Source organism: Macaca fascicularis, chromosome 5 (assembly GCF_037993035.2).
Source record: "Macaca fascicularis isolate 582-1 chromosome 5, T2T-MFA8v1.1".
Classification (NCBI taxonomy): Eukaryota; Metazoa; Chordata; class Mammalia; order Primates; family Cercopithecidae; genus Macaca; species Macaca fascicularis.
This window is the reverse complement of record NC_088379.1, coordinates 174,674,870-174,692,881: the sequence shown is the minus strand read 5'-3', so window position 1 is coordinate 174,692,881 and position 18,012 is coordinate 174,674,870. Positions and strand designations below refer to the sequence as shown.

General features: G+C 41.6%; 1 pseudogene; it reads left to right on the top strand.

Annotated features, from left to right (window-relative positions):
• Positions 1–18,012, top strand: part of LOC102119109 (prostaglandin E synthase 3-like) — a 147,601-nt pseudogene that overhangs the window by 44,108 nt on the left and 85,481 nt on the right.

Below are 18,012 nucleotides of genomic sequence, written 5' to 3'. Positions count from 1 at the left end.
ATGGACATACTTTTTCCTCTCTCCTCTCTTTCTCCAACATTCACTGGAAAAAAATGTTTGACTGCTCTCTGTACCCCCTCTTGCTTTCTGCTTTTGTATACCACCTGTTCCTGTGGTGTTTTAATGAATACTCATAAGCCCTGACTCATAAGATTAAAATGAGCACCATTCCAAAATTCTGATTGTGCCATGGAGATCACAGCCAGGATATGTAGGCTGAACTGAAAGCAAGAACTGGGTTTCCTTTGTGATCTTCTTTAACACCTACAACTTCTCACTCTATAATGGACCATTGTGTTTCTCTGGGCTGCTCCATGACTCACCAGCCTATCATACAGATAGATGGAATTCCATACAGATAGATGGAATTTGTTCATTTTGAGGGATTTTAAGCGGGTGTATTAGTCCATTTATACTGCTATAAAGAAATACCTAAGACTGGATAATTTATAAAGGAAAGAGGTTTAATTGACTTACAGTTTTGCATGGCTAGGGAGGCCTCAGGAAACTTACAATCATGGCAGAAGGGGAAGCAGGCACGTCTTACATGGCAACAGGAGAGGGAGAGAGAGAGAGACAGAGAGAGAGAGAGAGTGTCAAGGGGGAAGAGCCCCTTACAAAACAATTAGATGTTGGCTGGGCGTGGTGACTCAAGCCTGTAATCCCAGCACTTTGGGAGGCCAAGGGGGCGGATCATGAGGTCAGGAGATCGAGACCATTATGGCCAACATGGTGAAAGCCCATCTCTACTAAAAAGATAAAAATTAGCTGGGTGTGGTGGTGTATGCCTGTAATCCCAGCTACTCAGGAGGCTGAGGCACCAGAATCGCTTGAGTCCAGGAGAAGGAAGTTGCAGTAAGCCGAGATCGCACCACTGGACTCCAGCCTGGCGACAGAGCAAGACTCCATCTTAAAAAACAACAACAAAAAACAATTAGATATCATGAGAACCCACTCACTATCACAAGAATAGCATGGAGGAAGCTGCCCCCATGATCCAGTCACCTCCCACCAGCTCCCACCCTCGTCAAGTGGGGATTATGAGGATTACAATTCAAAATGAGGTTTGAGTGGGGACATAGAGACAAACCATATCAGGGGGGTCTGGAAATCTCAGACAACAAGGAAGTGCTAAAGCTATACAATTTTTCTGGGAAAAGAGCAGCTGTCCCTAAATATTTCATTCTAAAATTTGGCTGATGGCAGAATTACACTGATTTTTAACCACCTTGTTTGGCTAGCAGATGATGGCAGGATCAGCTATGACTTATACCTCCTTCACTGTAATCAGTCCTAGGCTGAGAGGAGGGATTATGCTTGACAGGTAGTTCAGAACACTGACAGGAAATAGCATTTGGTCTCTTTAAAGGTGAACTACAATCTGTAAGAGATAATCTAAATCTAATTTATCAAAGTTCCAGATGGCAAAGCTATGAGTAACATAGCCTCTGCCTGGGGCTTATATTAAATTACGCCTTCTTTACCTTTTACTGTTCTTTAAATTTTAACTTTCATAGAAAAAGGAAGGATTAAAATTCTGCATACCCTGAATTGGGAGCACAGCAGTTTCTAGGACACTGTCGAATATAGGATGTAGATGCATTGATTGAGAATGCAGACTGCCAGGCTGGAATTGAGACCAACTTGACCAATGTCAAAACAGTGTGAGTGTTCACTCATGATGCTGAAGAATGAAGGAAAAGCAATATGTATTAAAATTTAAGCATAAGGAATGAAATCTGTTTTAGGACCAGGCATGGTGGCTTACATGTGTAATCTCTGCACTTTGGGAGGCCAAGGTGGGAGGATTGCTTGAGCTCTGGGGTTCCAGATGAGCCTGCACAGCATAGAGAGACCTCATCTCCACAAAAAATAAAAATAAATTTTAAAATAATAGAAAATAAAAATAAATCTGTTTTAGGAATTTAACTTCATCTCAATAAAAGGGAAAGAAATTATTGATCTCATCTGCAAACTCCTATGGAGAATTGTTTTATGCTTTTATTACAATGGTGGAAGAAAAGTATCTCGTTTTTCTACATGTGGAAAGAGTTACTTCTCAAAAGTTTGGTCTCTATTTAAGTATAGGGACATATGGCTCAGATCTTCTGGAAAAGTATCAATTTCTAATATTCAGATTGGATCCAGGCTAGGAGTGGGAAAAAGTTGTCCAGTAAGTATGATCATTGAAAGCTAGTCTTCCCATACTCCCCAAGCACAACCTGGACCTTTTTTTTGTTACAACCTGCTTTCCACCCATAGGAATGGCTTTTTGCCTCTTGCAGTGTCCAGGAGAGACTTATCATTTGAGACTCTTGGGAGTTAAGGACAGAGTTCAGCTCTATACTGCCCACCCTTTGCTTGGGTCAGCAAAGACGAGAGGGGAGAATTTCCACCATAATTCCTGAGACCTTTGGGAGTTATTTCCTAGCAAATATGGAGGAAACAAAACAATTCACATCTCACATCTTTTTCACTTTCCATTCCAGGAATTTTATGCTAAACCCAATAAATCAACATTGTGCTGCTAATCTAGGAAAAATTATCTGTTGTAACCAAGAGGACAGTTGCACATTGCAAAGGTCCAGCTTTACAGAAATCAATTTTTTTCTTCCTTTGGACATCTCTGTGGGAGGGCCAGATGTCAGGATTTAGGAGGTGGCCTTTCAAGTTTGCATTTCTATATTACACTTTGAAAGCAGTAAGTCTGGTGATGGTTCTCCAACGTAATGTGATGATGGGAACCATTCACTTGTAACCTTTCCTTTATTCCCTTAAGAAGATGGAGGAGTATGGGATGTTAAGGTTAAGCCCGGCAGCAAAGCCAAGCTCAGATACCTCAAGGGTCCACTCCTCCAAACCCATGGCCTCTTCATAAAAAAACAGATCTACAGGAGAAAAAAAAGCCAAAAGCAAACGCAAAACACTTCTACTCCACCTCCACTGCATTGTGGAAGGTCTACGCCATGTTCTCTGCTCCTCTGATGGCCATGCCCAGAACTAACTTCCTTCCTTCCTTCCTTCCTTCCTTCCTTCCTTCCTTCCTTCCTTCCTTCCTTCCTTCCTTCCTTCCTTCTTTCCCTCCCTCCCTCCCTCCCTCCATCCCTCCCTCCCTCCCTTCTTTTCTTTTCTTTTTTTCCTTTTTTTCTTTTCCTTTGAGACTGAGCTTGCTCTGTTGCCCAGGCCGGAGTGTAGTGGCACCATCTTGGCTCACTGCAACCTCTGCCTCGTGGGTTCAAGTGATTCTCCTGCCTCAGCCTCCGGAGTAGCTGAGACTAGAGGCGCGTGCCACCTAATTTTTTGTCTTTTAGTAGAGACAGGGTTTCACTCAGTCTGCCCAGGCTGGTCTCAGACTCCTGAGCTCAGACAATTCGCCCGCCTCCACCTCCCAAAGTGCTGAGATTACAGGCGTGAGTCACCGCACCTGGACCCGACTTTTCTTTTCTTTTCTTTTCTTTTTTTTTTAAGACGGAGTTCTGGTCTTGTTGCTCAGGCTGGAGTACAATGGCGCCATCTCAGCTCACCGCAACCTCCGCCTCCCGGGTTCAAGTGATTCTCCTGCCTCAGCCTCCCGAGTAGCTGGGATTATAGGCATGCACTACCACGCCCGGCTGATTTTGTATTTTTAGTAGAGACGGGGTTTCTCCATGTTGGTCAGGCTGGTCTTGAACTCCTGACCTCAGGTGATCCACCCGTCTCGGCCTCCCAAAGTGCTGGGATTACAGGCGTGAGCCACTGCACCCGGACCAGACTTTTCTTTAAAAGTACGTGGTATGTGGGGTTTCCTTACCATGTGATCAATATGATCACCTGTGACAGTACCATTAAAGCTCCAATTTTTAAAAAATTGAATTGATTGAATCATATAAATATTATATGGTGATTATGTAAATATTTAAAAATATGTATTTGATGATACTATATACAGTATATTATATATCAGTATAGACTATATTTATATATGTAAATATATATAAATGTATGTAAATATGTATTTATATTTTTATAAATATAGCATTATATATTACATATATTACTTTTTTATTTATATATTTGTATTTTATTTTTGTTATTATAAAATATAGATTTATATTTATATGTGTATGTTATATTTGAGACAGGGTCTTGCTCTGTCACCCAGGCTGGAGTGCAATGGTGTGATCACAGCTCCCTGAAGCCTGTAACTCCTGGCCTGGGCTAAAGCAATCCTCCCACCTCAGCCTCCTGAGGAGCTGGGACCACAGGTGTGCATCACCACACTCGGCTTATTTTTTTAATTTTCTGTAGAGATGAGGTCTCACCACGTTGCTCAGACTGGTTTCAAGTTCCTGGGCTCATACAATCCTTCCACCTTGACTTCCCAAAGTGCTGAGATTACAGATGTGAGCCACTACTCCTGGCCAGGTGATAATATTTATAGTCCTTGCTTACAAAATTGTTGTGAGGCAGGAATGGAATAATGCCTATTTTGAGCACTTTTAACTGACGAATGTTCTATCTGTATTGGTTTAATTCTGTTAATTCTGAGACTAGCCTTTGCTCTGAGACTTCGACTCATCTTCCCCTTCTTTGGTTGCCAGCTTTTAACTCTTTGGAAGAAAGGTGGTGCTCAAACCTAAGTACTTATATGTTGTATTTATAGGTTGAAATATATCATCTTAGCACACAATCCCTTGGACTAAATTTTAATCTAATTGTTATTAACTTGGGATATGGGATGATAAAACATTTAACTATTTCTTATCTAAACATTGTCTTTTCATACTTAGATCACTGCAAAAATGGCAATTCATTATATTCAGGATATTTTCACCAACTGTTAATAGGGCATCTGCACAATTCCACTCTAATGGATGGCTGACTTTTATCTTGCACAATCTTCTGCATCGTATCCGTTGATCATTGGCTTTGCATCATAGGCAATAGCACTCACCCAGTTTCTATATGAAGAGGCTGGCCTATGGAAACCCTGTAGGCCTCACTACACTCTGATTCTTCTTGTATGCCTTTTATTTTCCCTCAGAAATTAATGACTCCAAACATCACAAACATTCCCGCTTCCCTGACATTTCTCCCAACACCTCTCCTTTATGAAGCCCCGTGTCTTACTCCTTATTGCTTTTACAATGAAAAGAGCATGAGCTTTAGATTTCAGACAAAACTGGGTTCAAATCCCAGCGGGTTCACAAGTTGTATCTATGACTTCAGACAAATTACTTGATTCCTCTGAGCCTTTGTGTCCTCACCTGTAAAATGAAGCAACCATGAGATAAAAGAAATAAGAGAGAGAACAAAGCTCTGGGTAACAGTCCTGGCCAGCAGAAAACACTCAATACCCTGAATTCTCTCATTTCCTCTGCTGCAGCCCAGAAACTTTCCCTTACTGCTCAAGTCTTAGGGATCTTGCTTCCTTCTGAACTCCTCTATCATATACTATCGATCTCCTTGATTCCATTCTAAGCACTCCGAGGTTAAAGAAATATGTCTCGCAGTTCTTCAGGACTTGATTTGGTGCCTTACATGTAGTAAATTATCAACAACTGGCTTTTGTTCTTCTTAATGTAATAAATGCCATTACCGGCCCTTCTGTCCACACTGTGCAAAAGGCCATCTCTTTCATGACACATATTCCCCAGAAGTTCTACAAAGAGTAAAAGTTGGACCAGTGACAGTCATGGCAGGAAACAGAATTTAACTCACATGTTAAAAATGAAGAATCTTTAGCCAAGGACTGCATTTCGAGGTGTGGGTAGAGTTAAGAGCATAGCACTATGTATTGAGGCACCTAGAGACTGGCGGCAGCAGGAGGCCACCCACACCAGGGCTGAGAGGACACAATGAGCTGTGGTCCTGAAGGTGCACAGTCCCTGCCAAGGACACGGGGCTAAAGCAAAGCAGTGAGGGCCCCAGGGGAATGAGTTCCTTGACTTTCCTCGCCTTCCACACTTTGATTTCCTGCTGGTATTTTCTATCTGCTGAATCTAGGAAGCTAGGGGCAGAGAAGGCCAAGGGAGGCAGTTTCCCAGCAATAAGCCTCCCAGGGTACAAAACGCAATAAAGAAGGGGAGAGAATAGATCTGGAGCAGGGAGGGCAGTGGCAGATAGAGAATGAAGAACAACTTCAATTTATGTGTCTTTAAGAGTCTTAGAAGTTATTTTGGGCTGTGCGCTGTAGCTCACGCCCAAAACTTTGGGAGGCCGAGGTGGGTGGATCACCTGAGGTCAGGGATTCGAGACCAGCCTGACGAACATGGTGAAACCCCATCTCTACTAAATACAAAAAATTAGCTGGACATGGTGGCACATGCCTGTAATCCCAGGTATTTGGGAGGCTGAGGCAGGAGAATTGCTTGAACCCGGAAGGCCGAGGTTACAGTGAACCGAGATTGAGCCATTGCACTCCAGCCTAGGCAACAAGAATGAAACTCCGTCTCAAAAAAGAAAAAAAAAAAAGAAATCATTTTGTCTCACATCACAGAAAAGAAGTAGGATTTCAAAAAGCTAGGCAGAGCTAACATCACCAATATTGGAGTAGACCAAACTCAGGTGCCTCCTGACACACTGATGAAGGAGGACACAGCATCACTTCCATGATCCTCCTCCCAAAAATCATAACCTACATCTTATCAGACAAACCCAAACAGAGGGACATTCTACAAAATATTCTTCAAAATTGTCAAGGTCATAAGAGATGAAGTATGACAGAAGAACTGTCCCAAATCAAAGGAGATTAAAGAGACCTGAAAACCAAGTGCAACAGGCCATCCTCAATTGGATCCTGGATCAGAAAAAAAAAAAATGTATTTTTCCTTTTTCTCTAAAGGACATTAGTCAGATAAGTGACAAAATTTGAATAAGAACCAGGCACTGTGGCTCACAGCTGTAATCCCAGCACTTTTGGGAGGCTAAGGTGGGCAGATCGCTTGAGTCTAGGAGTTCAAGACCAGCCTAGGCAATATGGTGAAACCTCATCTCTACAAAAAACTACAAAAATCAGCTAGGTGTGCCTGTCATCCCAGCTACTCAGGAGGCTGAGGTGGGAGTATCACTTGAGCCCGGAAGGGGCTTCAGGCTGGAGTGCAATGGTGATCACTGCAGTGAGCTGTGATCATCACTGCACTCCAGCCTAGACAACAGAGCAAGACTGTGTCTCAAAAATAAATAAATAAATAAATAAATAAGAGCTATAGATTAGAAAAAAGATAGTATCATTGTTAATTTTCCTGATTTGATAATTTTATTGGGATTATGTAAGCAGATTCTTTTCTGTTCAAAGGAAATACACCTGAAAGTATTTTATGGTAAAGGGACACAATATCTTTAACTTCTCAAATGGTTAAAAAAAATATGAATGTGTGTGTGTGTGTGTGTGTTTGTGTGTGTAGAGAGAGAGAGAGAATGATAAAGCAAGAAAATAGAAAGAAATACTAACAATTTGGTAGGTTTGGATAAAGGGCATTCCATTTCTTTTTATTATTGTGACTGTTCTGTAAGCATGAAGCTATGTTTTAAAAAAGAAAGAGAGAAAGGAGAGGAGTTCACCAAAGGATGAGGATGATGCTAATGGGAACCACTCATTTTCATTGAGAGAATGGCTAGGTCCCCACGGTTTTACCAGAACCTCATTAAATGTATGCTTCTCAGACTACTCTGGGCACCCAGTGACTTCTCTCATTTACAGAGCTCCTATAGGGAATTTTATTCCTTTCATTAGGATTTGTTCTGTTTTTATTTGTAATGGTCTGGGCTCAATGTTTCAACAATGGAACTGCCTTTAATTCCTTTTAGAAGTATAAATTATCCCTTTAATATAGGAAGAAGCCAGGTAAAGCAAAAAGCCATGCCACGTCGTCGTTGGAGAGCTTGGCATGAAATTACAGACTCTCCCGTCCCCCCTGTAAGGAAGTGAGAGAGTGGTGAGTGTAATGCTTATGGAAGTGAGAGAGTGGCGAGTGTAATGCGTATGCTAGCTTTGAAACTGGATTGTTTTCCTCCTCCAAAAGAGAGCCACTCATATAACATTAACTTTCTGGGAGAATGGTAGCATTTTGCTCATTTCCCCACTGCCTCATCCTGTCCCCGAGCAGTTGTTTGAAAAAGTTATGATGACTACATATATGGCACACACATACATCTTTCTAGATGTCTTAGAGAAAACCAGTAACTGCAGTGGCTTTTAGTATAGAGATGGCACAACTAAACCTATTGCAACTCCAAGGACAGTTAGAAGATGATTCCAGTTTTAAAATTCTGATATTAATTTGGGTATTTGTTTTTAGTGGTGATTTTTTTTTGTTTTGTTTACTTGGGGAGTTTGGACATAAAAAACATGTCCATGTTTTTGAGCATGCTGTCAATTTTAGTCCAACTAATGTTACTGCAGGACTGTAAGAAAAATGAAGAAATTCTTCAATGTCGCAACGTCATAGTGAAAAAAGGAAACCCCAGCACCAAACATCAGTATGAATCTTTTTAAGATTTAGACTACCAGGCAAGTATTATTAGTTCAAGTATTAATTTTTTTACAACACAAGAATTTCACTGTTATTAATTCAAGCAACATGTATTAGGTGCCTACTGTGTGCCAGGCACCATAAGAAACAAAGTGAAATAAGCCTTGATTCGGCCTTCATGTTGCTTTCCCAGTCCACAATTTTCTTTTGCCAGCAAAATTGATGGCTATGTAAATACATAAATACAGTATTATACTCTGGAGAATGTAAGTTTCTATCAATCTAGTATGTCTCCTGAGAGCTATACTTAGGGAAGAAACACTTCAAGATACTCACTGGGCAGGTAGCTGTGGGTGGGGGACCCTTTCAGACCCCAAAGAGCAGAAATCTCTGAATCAGTAATGTTCACCCATAGTTGAACACCCATAGTTCATTCATGTGATGATTAATTTGGCTAAGAAATATCATTTTGTTAAGCTTTAGTTGGGTGTCAAAATACATTTTTAAATAATACATCTGGTCTGGTATTGCAAATGGAGCAGCAGCAGAACAAGAATAAATCCAACATATGTTCTTGTCTTAGAATTTTTGGGCTGCTATAACAAAATGGTGATTTATAAATAACAGAAAGTTCTTTCTTACAGCTCTAAAGGCTGGGAAGTCTAACATCAAGTCATCAGCAGGTTTGGTGTCTGGTGAGGGCCTGTTTTCTGCATCCAAGATGGTGCCTCATTGCTCTGTCCTCACATAGTGGAAGAGACAGGAAAAGGAGATTCACACCATGTTACCACACGGCAGAAGAGGTGGAAGGAGGCAAACTCCCTCCCACAAGCCCTCTTATAAAACCCTAATCCCATCCGTGAATGCTCCATTCTCATGACTTAAGCACGGCATAAGACAATGACATTGACCACTTTCAACATATGAATTTTGGGGAACATCCTCAGACTATAGCAATTCTACTTGCTAACATAACTGCCTCATATCATCTTTGAGTTTATTAAAAATTATATACTGCAACAGTCCAGTCCTAATTTCAAAAAGGAACACCAGGCTTGTTTGGGACAACAGCCTGACATCTCTAGAATAAGTTCATAGGTTCCCAAGGTGAGCTGTTTGAAAGACAGCACTGATTTGGAGGAATGGATAAGTGCTGGTGTATTTGTTGAAAAAATAGCCTCATAACTTTATAATGCCCTTTTGTATGTGAATTTGAAGGCCTATAACAATATAATGCAAATATTGAAGTAATGTAGGAAATTTTTTTGCAAAGTGGTAAAATGCTCATGGTAGAGGGTTATCTCATTGCCAGCCTCCAAGATGGCCCCCAACATCGGCTGCTTCCTGGTATTTGCATGCTTGTGTAGGGATCTCCTACACTACTACAACCAATGGAATACAGCAGAAATGATATCTCACTTTCGAGACTAGGTTATAAAGGTCTGCACATTCTGTCTTCTCTCCCTCTCTCTCTGTCTCTTTCTCTCATCACTTCCTCTGGGGGAAGGCAGCTTTCATATTATGTGAGCTCTACGGAGAAGCTTACCTGCTGAGGGCCTGAACCCTCTTTATCAACAGCCACATGAATGAAGTTGGACACTAATTCCCCAGCTCTCAACTGACTGCTACCGTACCCATGCCTTAACTGCAACCTCATAAGAAACTTTGATTCAGAACCACACAGCTGAGTGGCTTCAGATTCTTGACCTTCAGAAACTATGTGAAATAATGTGTATTGTATTAAACAGCTAAGTTTCAGGGTAATTTGCTGCACACAATAGACAACTCATACTGCTAAATGTAAAACATAAATATATGATGGAAATTTGCCAAAATGTTAACGGTGATTATCACTGACTGATGAGTTGTAAGTAATTTTCATTTTTATCAGACTTATTGTATTCTTTCCTAATTTTACATATTAATTACATATCACTCTTTAAAATAGAAAAAAAAGGCAGGGAGTTTTGTTTGTTTGTTTTAATACAAAGTGTAATTTACAATGGATTTTTTCATTCATTTTATTACCATGTATGGGCCACAGGATTCTGCAGGGACAATGATTAGCACTGATACAGAAAGAGGAATTAAAATGCCAGGCAATATAATTTGGCCAAGTTTGAATCAAGTACTAAACAGAGATAACCAACCCAGCTAATTCTGTCTAATAAGTGTACATACACCACCACACCAGTTACTGCTTTGAAAAAGCCTTTTTAATTTTGAAATAATTTCACACATACAGAAAAGTTGCAAGAATAGTACCAAGAATTTCTGTACACCATTATTTCTATATAGCAACATACTCTAATTTTGAATGTCTTACATTTGCTTAATCATTCTAGATGGACAGACAATAGATATGGATACATAATGTGTGCATCACCTCTTCATAGTACTTATCACTATTATAGTTTTACATTTATTTGTATAATTATTTGATTAATTTTGTCTTTTCAGCTAGACTGTAATTTTCATGGCTTTTGTTTGCCATTTTATCCTGATGGTTAAAATTGGCTCATAGCAAATGCTAAATATTTTGTTTCATGAATGAAGAAATGAAAGGAATAGGAAATGAAGAGAGAGTACATGCTGGAAATCTTACACAATGTTATTCTTCTGTCCCTTTTTTTTTTTTTTTTTTTTTTTTTTTTGCGACAGAGTCTCGCTGTGTCACCCAGGCTGGAGTGCAGTGGTGCAGATCTCGGCTCACTGCAAGCTCTGCCTCCCAGGTTCACGCCATTCTCCTGCCTCAGCCTCCTGTGCAGCTGGGACTATAGGTGCCCATCACCACACCTGGCTAATTTTTTGTATTTTTAGTAGAGATAGGGTTTCACTGTGTTAGCCAGGATGCTCTCGATCTCCTGACCTTGTGATCAGCCTGCCTCAGCCTCCCAAAGTGCTGGGATTACAGGTGTGAGCCACCATGCCCGGCCTCTTTTGTCCCATTTTCTCTGATACTTTCCCACCAGATCTTTTCACTCTTTTATTTTTTTTCTTGGAATTTAAGTTATTTTAAAAAATTATATATGTTTTTGAAGTCATGATATCTGAAGAAAAAATGAAAATAATTTTTTTAAAAGTATACATGTTTTTATTTGTGCCTATCAGTTGGGTAAGGCAGTAAAATTCAAGATGTAATGCTTTTAGCTCTTTGAGGAATTGCCACACTGCTTTCCACAATAGTTCAACTAATTTACACACCCACCATCAGTGAATAAATGTTCCTTTTTCTCTGCAACTTCACCAGCATCTGTTATTTTTGACTTTTTAATAAGCTTACTACCTGGGTGGCAAAATAATCTGCACAGCAAACTCCTGTGATGTGAGTTTACCTGTATACGAAACCTGCACATGCACCCAGAACCTAAAATAAAAGTTAAAAAAAATTTTTTTTTAAGATGTAATGCTGAAGTAAAATCCAAAAGCTGGTGGAGGATCATAAGAAACAGGAAAGAGACTGAGATGTCAGAGAGTAAGAATGAGAAATGGCAGCTGGGCACAGTGGCTCACACCTGTAATCCCAGCACTTTGGAAGGCAAGGTGGGTGGATCACTTGAGCCAGGAGGTCAAGACCAGCCTGGCCAACACAGTGAAACCACATCTCTACTAAAAATACAAAAAAAAATTAGCTGGGTGTGGTGGTACACACCTGTAATCCCAGCTATTCAGGAGGCTGAGGCATGAGAATCACTTGAACCCAGGAAGCAGAGGTTACAATGAGCCAAGATCATGCCACTACACTCCAGCCTGGGCAGCAGAGTGAGACTCTGTCTCAAAAAAAAAAAAAAAAAAAAAAACAGGAGAAAAAGACTGAGAAATGATATTTGAAGCAAGAGATTAGATAAATTTTCCCACTGAAGTAGGCTGTGTAAGCTCTGTGTATTGGTTTGGGTGGGCTAGGTTATGCTGCAATAACAAACTATCCCAAATCTCTGTATCTTTTTTCTGTTTGTTTGTTTTTTGAGACGGAGTCTTTCTCTGTCGCCCAGGCTGGAGTGCGGTGGTGCAATCTCAGCTCACTGCAAGCTCCGCCTCCTGGGTTCGTGCCATTCTCCTGCCTCAGCCTCCCAAGTAGCTGGGACTACAGGCGCCTGCCATCACGCCCGGCTAATTTTTTGTATTTTTAGTAGAGACGGCGTTTCACCGTGTTAGCCAGGATGGTCTCGATCTCCTGACCTCGTGATCTACTGTATCTCAAAGCAAGAAAGATTTATTTCTAGTACACAATGTGTGATCAATATATGATCCTTGGTGCTCAGCTGGGAACTCTAATCTCTATCATACTTACTCCAGGACCCAGGCTTATGGAGCAGCCACCAGAGGACCCCTGCTAGTCATCATGCCAGAAGAAAAAGGAACTCTGAGAAGTCTCTCATCACTGGTAAGATTTGGTGAATAGCACTGTAACTACTAGCTTCCAAGCAGCCATCGCATTTCCTGTTCAGCAATCTCTATTACAAATTGAGTTTTATAGAGTGGACAAATAGGAAATGATGAGAATTTTGTAGACACTCAACATCAAGTCATTGCATATATGTATCTAAGCACAAGTGTTTCCCAGTCTTTCCAAACTTTAACCTTCCTCTTCCTTCTGTTTCTTCAATGTGATCCCCTTTCATTCAAGGAGGATTTCATAACTAAAAGCAAAGCCTAACTCATCACTCATTTGAACTCTTTTTAGTATTTATTTATATTCATCTCTGCCTACATTCAGTAAATATATAACACCCGTAATATGTACTAATAGAATAAAACTTTCTCATTGTTAAAATTAGTCACAGCAGCTTATAACTTTGACTGTGCTTCTCTAAGCAAGATTATGGTGTGGTAAAGCAAAAACAGCAGTGTGGGGAACCCAGGTTTCTAGTCTTCACTATATGCTCCAGGCATAATATCTGAAGAAAGTGGCCTTACTATTGGCATTAGATTTCTGAGAGTAACTTCCATTGCCAAGCCTGGTTAGGTCGGCCAAACCAAATCATATTAAACTCAATCTCTAACAAAAACAGATTAGTTTACAGTTGTAATCTTGATTATCTATTGAATTATATTTACAAAGCACAACAAAAGCAGCATTCAATACTCTTTGGCTGTGACTAGGCGGTAAACAGAAGTAAGAACTGGATAATAATTTAAATAATGACAAACAGAGGACAGGAGTTCTACCAAATACTCCAGGAACTTTGTGAACTTCATTAAGTCAGCTGAATAATTCAGCTGTCCAATATGCTAGAGTTCCTTTAACTTCATTCCGTGTGTATCCATTTGCCCTCTTGCAAGTGTGCGGGGGTTGGGGGGTGGGGTGTTATTTTACTTCTAACCAAAAGCCTTGAGGTAGACCAGAAGAATGGTTGGATAGTTAGCAAACTGAATAGGAAGCGGAGGACAGATCACATGGAAAAATCTTTTAGAAAATCTTAGAAAGAGGAGAAGCAGCTCCTGGTATTTCTTCTTCATTCATTCAGCTTCTCCTATGAGCTAGGCACGATTATTGGAGCCAAAGATAGAGTAGAAAATAAGACAGGAGAGGCTTCCATGGAGTTTACATTCCAGTTGTGAGGGGAAGACAATCAGCATAAAAAAATAAATGTGATAATATCAGACCATAATAAACACTTCTGAAGACAATAAAACAGCATAATGAATGCGATAGATGATGACAATGATTAGGAGATGTTTTAGATATGGTGGTCAGAAAAGGACTTGATGGATTTGAAGTGAGGGCTAATGGTGGGAAGGAGGCAGCCTTGCAGTATCTGGGGGAAGATCATTCCGAAAAGAAGGAAGAGCTAGTGCAAGGCCTCCAAGGCAGGAACAAAGTTGGCACAGTGAAGGAAATTCTATAAAGGAAAACACACACTGAGTGGTATGCTGATGAAAAATGTTAATTCAAAGGATGCATAGAAACTTCTATCAGGTTCAGAATAAACAGGTCATTTCATAGGAAAGATACTGGAGCTGACACTGAAGTTAGTGTTTGCTACATAAATGCTGAGAGAGATGGTGGGACAACATTTACAGCTTCTGAGGTAAAGGCTCACTCCTCTCTGAGGACAAAGGAAACCGCTTCAGCACTGGAGGACCAGAGAGCCTCTTTCTTAACACTCTTTATGAAGAAAACTATTGCAGGAAGTAGTCTGCTGAAATAACAAATGAATCAGAATAAAGACCTCAAGAAATCGAAAGATGTAGTCTAGACAAAATAGCAGTGAGCTGTGAAACCTGTAAGATTTACTGTTAAGTGATAATGTATTCGTAACATTTAAAATAATTGTTAAAGAAGTATTCTTGGCTGGGTGCGGTGGCTCACGCCTGTAATCCCAGCACTTTGGGAGGCCGAGGCGGAAGGATCACGAGTTCAAGAGATCAAGACCATCCTGGCTAACACGGTGAAATCCCATCTCTACTAAAAATCCAAAAATTAGCCAAGCATGGTGGCACGTGCCTGTAGTTCCAGCTACTCAGGAGGCTGAGGAAGGAGAATCACTTGAATCCGGGAGGCAGAGGTTGCAGTAAGCCGAGATCGTGCCACTGCACTCCAGCCTGGACGAAAGAGTGAGACTGCATCTCAAACAAACAAACAAACAAACAAAAGATGTAACAAAAACACCTATATGTTTATAAGATATACCTAAATCTAATGAGATAGGTGTATTACCGTAAGGGCATAGTTTAAAAAAAAATACCAAACTAATACAAAGAGAAAAAAAGCTGAAGTGACTACATTAATATCAAAGTAGAGACTTCAAGAAAAAACGTTTTAAAGGGATAGTTATTGGTAAGTGTTATAATCCACCCATTTCAGTCTTTGTGTGTGTGTGTGCTTAAAAGAAAATACCTGTAACTGGATAATTTATAAAGAAAATGAATTTATTTCTGACAGTTCTGGGGGCTGAGAAATCCAGGGTCAAGGGACTGCATCTGGGGAGAGGCTTCTTGCTCCTTGCTGGTGGCACCTTCTGCAGAGTCCTGAGGGGATATGGGGCATCACATGGCAGTGGGGCTGAGTGCCTAGCACACTCGTTCAGACCTCTCTTCCTCTTCTTATAAAGCCACCAGTTCCCCTCCAGTGAAAACCCATTAACCTATTGATCCATTAAACCATGAATAGATTGATTCATTCTTGAGGGGTGAGCCCTCATGATCCAATCACCTCTTAAAGGCCCATCTCTCAGTACTGCCATATTGGGGGTTAAATTTCAACATGAGTTTTGGAGGGGACAAATATTCAAACCATAGCATTCCACTCCTGGCCCCACAAAACTCATATCCTTCTCACATATAAATACATTCATTCCATCCCCATAGCCCCAAAGTCTTAATTCAGTCCAGCACCAACTCCAAAGTCCAAAGTCCAAGTCTCATCTGTAAGCCTGTGAAATCAAAATATATTATCTATGTACAAGCATAGGGTATACATTCCCATTCCAAAAGGCAGAGATAGGCAAAAATGGGCCAGGCATGGTGGCTCACACCTATAATCCCAGCACTTTGGGAGGCCAAGGAGGGTGGATCACCTGAGGTCAGGATTTCAAGATCACCCTTTGATTCAGTGTCCTGCATCCTAGGTACACTGGAGAAGGGGCTTGGCCCCAAGGTCTCAGGAAGCCCTGCCCCTGTGGCTTTGCTGGCTGCAAGCCACATCACAGCTCTCCCAAGCTGGTTTGCATGCTGGTGGCCCTACAGTTAGGTGGTCTCCTTGGTGGTCCTGCTCCCGTGGCTCACATGGTGAAACCCCATTTCTACTAAAAATGCAAAACAACAACAAGAGCAACAACAAAAATCTAGCCGGGCGTAGTGGTGGGCACCTGTCATCCCAGCTACTCAGTAGGCTGAGGCAGGAGAATTGCTTGAACCCAGGAGGCAAAGGTTGCAGTGAGCTGAGATTCCACCACTGCACTCCAGCCTGGGTGACAGAGTGAGACTCCATCCCCACCCCCAAAGAGAAATAGGCAAAATGAAAGGAGTAGCAGGTCCCAAGTAAGTCCAAAACCCAACAGGAAAAACAACAGTAAGTCTTTGAGTTAGAGAACAATGTCCTTAGACTCAGTGTCCTGCATCCCAGGTACATTGGAGTAGTGGCTTGGCCCCAAGGTCTCAAGAAGCCCTGCCCCAGTGGCTTTGCTGGGTGCAAGCCACATCACAGCTCTGCCAGGCTAGTTTGCATGCTGGTGGCCCTATAGTTAGGTCCTGCTCCCATGGTTTCATTAAGCATTGCCCTTGCTGGGACTCTCTATGGTGGCTTCAATCCTACATTTCTGCTGGGAATTTACCTAATAGAGGCTCTCTGTGGCAGCTCCACTCCTGTGGCAGGTCTCTGCTCGGGCTTCCAGTACAAGACATTCTTTGAAACATAGGTGGAGGCAGTCATACCCCCATAGCTCTTGTATTCTGGAAGCCTGCAGACTTAGCACCACATGGATGCCACCACAGCTTACAACTTATACTTCCTGGAGCTGTAGATCAACGTGTACCTGGGGCTGCTTGAGCCACGGATGGGGCACTGAGGATCCCTGCCTTGAAATGCAGGGAACAGAGACCCAAAGTGATCTTGGGCAGCAGCCTATCCCCGAAACCACTCTGCCCTCCTATACCTCTGGTCCTGTAATGGGACGGGCAGCCTCAAAGAGCTCTGAAATGCCTTCAGGGGTTTTCTTCCATTGTCATAACAAAGAGCCTCTGGCTTTCTTCCAGTCATTCTAATTCTCCCATTAATTGGTCACTTGTTCACATCCTTGGTTTCTTCTGTTGAAAATGATCTTTCATTCTCTACCACATGGCCAGGCTGTGAATTTTCCAGAATTTTTCCCCTCTGTTTCTTCTCTCATCTTACTATAAACAGCCAAAAGTGGTCATGCAGCAGCCTGAATGCTTTGCTGTTGAAATATTTCTTCTGCCATATATTCCAGTTCATCACTCTCAAGTTCTGCCTTTCATAAAGCCCTCAGGCATGGACACAGTTCAGCCAAGTTCTTTGCTGCTTTATAACAAGGATGGTCTTTACTCCAGTTTCCAATACTCTGTTCCTCATTTCCATCTGAGACTTCATTGGAATGGTCTTACTGTCCATATTTCGACCAACATTCTGATTGTAACGGAGTACCTCTATTTTTCTTTTCTTTTTTTTTCAGACGGAGTCTCGCCCTTTTGCCCAGGCTGGAGTGCAGTGACGCCATCCTGACTCACTGCAAGCTCCGCCTCCCAGGTTCACACTCTTCTCCTGCCTCAGCCTCCCGAGCAGCTGGGACCACAGGCACCTGCCACAACGCCCAGCTAATTTTTTGTATCTTTAGGAGAGACGGGGTTTCACCGTGTTAGCCAGGATGGTCTCAATCTCCTGACCTCGTGATCTGCCCGCCTCGGCCTCCCAAAGTGCTAGGATTCCAGGCGTGTGAGCCACCACACCCAGCCTGTACCTCTATTTTTCTAAGAGAAAATTAATACATCTTTTAATTACTTTTTTCTCCTTTTCTCTTTCCTCCTCTTCCCCTGTTTCCCACTTCCTACTTAACTCTTTACCAATGCAATTGTAACCTTTTACCTTCCCTTCACCAGA